Here is a 3205-nt window from a genome sequence, read left to right as displayed (position 1 = left end):
TTGTCTAATATGATTATGAACAAAAAAAAATCTGATTAATGTCAAACTTTCGGTTTCAAAATAATTTATATCGATTAATGAAAAAAATGGAATTTAAAACCTCATGGTTGGCTGCCACATTGATTGTATTTATAGAAACTAAAGCCACCTAAAGCAGGTAAAAAAGGAAAATTTGAAAAAAAAACACATAAAACAACCTGATCTGATCAGATGATGATAGTTTTCTTTTGGGAAAAACAAGTATCGACCCAAAATGGTAAGGTAAAAGACATATTTAAAAAAATCATCATGAAAATGAGCAAACGGAAAAACGAAACATGTGACAACAAAAACAAAAACAAGCAAATAAAAAATTTTCCACATTTGATCATTTCGCCACGACCCGAAACTTGATGATGAGTGACATACACGCAAAAACTTGTACACAGAGTTCATCATGAGTTAGTAGTTTTAGTTTATGGGTAATTTCAGGTCGAGTTGAATGAACCACGAACTATCATTATCATCGTTATATAATAATGCTCATCATTTTCATAATAATAAAATCGACCTTATCCATATGTTGATCACATTGTTTGGTTAAGGGTCGGTTGATTTTTTTTTGATAGGCCACACGCTCAAAGTTTATTATTTGGCCGGGTTTGTTCCATTATTATTCAATGAATATCTTATAAACCGATCAATTTTTATTATTATTATCATTATATAATAAACTTGATTTGCTTAGATCATGTTCTAAATATATTCACATATAAATATGTCATTAAAAAACAGCCATTGACAAACTTTACTAGAATGGAACAATAATAATGATAAACATCGATCGGTTATGGTTTGTTTGACAAAAATATTCCTTGATAACGATAATGATTGTATTACTATAATCATGAATTATTTAAATTCCACATAATAACAATTATTAAGATTTTTGGCAATCGAACAAACATTTCCATCTGGTGTTGATATATTGAGTATTCGAAAAAGAATTGTTGGTTGATTAATCGAATAACAGATGGCGACATTGAAAACAGGAAACATTATTTTCTCCAAAATATTTAAATGTTTGTCGACGTTGTATATTCTTGACAACAACAACAAAAAAAACATAATAGCAGATTTTGGATATAATAGCTGTATGGATTAAGTGATGATTTACGAATGTGATAATTTTGATCTGTTTGTTTTACTGGCACAAATGATTCTTGGAATATTATTTCGCTTATTCGATCTTATAATAAATTGTAGGGACCATAAAATTCTGTATAGACATATAATAAAAGAAAAATGTAAGAATGTTTTTTTTAGTTCTAACCAACCATCTTTATGACTTCTGTACGCATATGATGAATGAATTTTTTAGCCAACCATGAAAAAGGAGATTCACTAGTAATTTATTGTATGGCATCAATAACAATCATGGTCGAATACTGAATCACATATATTTTATGACAAGAAAATCAGCTGCCAATCCTTTTTTATTGCTTCATTGACCGGACGTAATTTTTTCTTTCCTATAAAGATCAAAATATGAACCAATACCTCTGATCTATATTGATTTCGAAAACAGTAAGCAAAACTTTTAGTTCATTTCATTTACCATCGTTACCAAATATCCAAAATTTCATAATTTTTAAATTTTATTTGCTTATAGAATTTGTCTCGAACAAAAAATGATGACACGAATATTTCGGTGAAATGAATTCTAAATTGAAAAGTTTACTTTTTTTTGGAATAAAACATTGAAAAAAACTTTAAAAGTTTCATTCGAATATATCATCAAAATCAACAAAAGAAAATAAAAAATAAAGATGCATCATCGTACCTAATGATGAAACCATGACATTCTCAGGTGTAATTTGATTACATAAGATAAAAGTAGATAGGAAAAAAATGCTAATCTCTTCTCTTCTCTTTCACACAAGATAGGATAAAGAAAACTGTGAACTGAAAATCTATGAAAAAAGATTCGTTTTCGATATGACAACTGAAGCCTGTTATAGCTACAATTTCTGACCTTCGACAGCTTCGATATATTCCCTGGTAAACAACTTATCTTATTGCTGATGATGATAATAATGATGATGATGAACATTGCTGTTTCTTAAATCTAAAATTCAAAGATAAAAAAGAACATTTACCATCTTGATTATATGTCTGTGTATATTTCGATCTAGTTTTTTTGCGCCATTTCGTTTTTTTCTTCATTTACAATTTTCACAATTTCTTTTTTAGTTCGAAATGAAAATCAATCCATCATCATTTCGTTTTTTGGCAGTGTTGTTGCTTCAAGTCCTGAAAAAAATAATGAAATATTCGTAATCAATGAAAAAAAAGGAAGCCAAAATTTGTTGTTGGTTTCCTTATTTTGATTTTTGTTCTGGCAAAAAAAATAAGATTCGATAAAATTCATCAACGATCACTATAATGAACCAATATTCTTTTCGTCTTTTGAACTTTGACCGCTACAATTTTTTTGATGAGCTAAGAAATAAGCACACCATTATAAGACTTGATCGCCGAACTTTAACTATATATATTGGGGACCATCATCATCATCATAATCTCATCATCATCGTTGTTGAAAATTTTGTTTCATTTCTCTTTCCAAATTGATAGATATCTTTTTGTTAGTCACGAAATTTTTTTTTTCATTTCAACTGACAAACCTATTTTATTCTTTAAATGCAGTATGGTCTTTGTTTTGGTCCAAAAAAACAAGAATAAAAAGGCAATAGAAAGTTTTTTGTTTGGATTCATACAAATTTTTGTTTCATCATGAATTTCAATTCCATTTTAATCCATATATCTTTATTAGAAAAAATGACTATCACACGCACACCAAAAAGGAAAGAGATAAACACACAGGAAATTGTCATAAATGTTTATTGAAATTTCTTAATCTTTCATTTTATATAGAGAATAATGATAATTTTTTTTTCTTGGAAAACTTTTTCCCTTTAGGAAAAAACCAATTGATCTATGTTCATAGGCTATAATCATTTCAAATTGATCATGAAGATTTATGACTTTTTTTTCTTAATACACATCGTTATTATTGAATCGATAAACGATATTAAAATCAATGATGGTACATCCTGTCCTTCATCATCATCCTGTTTTTTTTCTTGTCTTATACGAAGTTAAAGGCAATTTTCATTTTTGGATTTAATTATTTAGTAGATAATTTCGATTCAATTGACAAATT

At 27.8% G+C, this 3205-nt stretch overlaps 1 long non-coding RNA gene across 1 annotated transcript; it reads left to right on the top strand.

The window, feature by feature from the left end:
* The first annotated feature begins 1757 nt into the window (after positions 1-1757).
* On the top strand, positions 1758-2149 carry LOC142646417 (uncharacterized). Its single transcript, XR_012845996.1, has 2 exons — positions 1758-1849; positions 1923-2149. It is a non-coding gene; the product is annotated as an uncharacterized LOC142646417 (long non-coding RNA).
* The last annotated feature ends 1056 nt before the right edge of the window (positions 2150-3205 follow it).

Source organism: Dermatophagoides pteronyssinus, unplaced genomic scaffold (assembly GCF_027571235.1).
Source record: "Dermatophagoides pteronyssinus isolate colony J.1.1.1.1 unplaced genomic scaffold, Derpt_VIB-CSIC_2022.12 sq0001, whole genome shotgun sequence".
Lineage (NCBI taxonomy): Eukaryota > Metazoa > Arthropoda > Arachnida > Sarcoptiformes > Pyroglyphidae > Dermatophagoides > Dermatophagoides pteronyssinus.
This window is presented reverse-complemented; position numbering and strand designations above follow the sequence as displayed.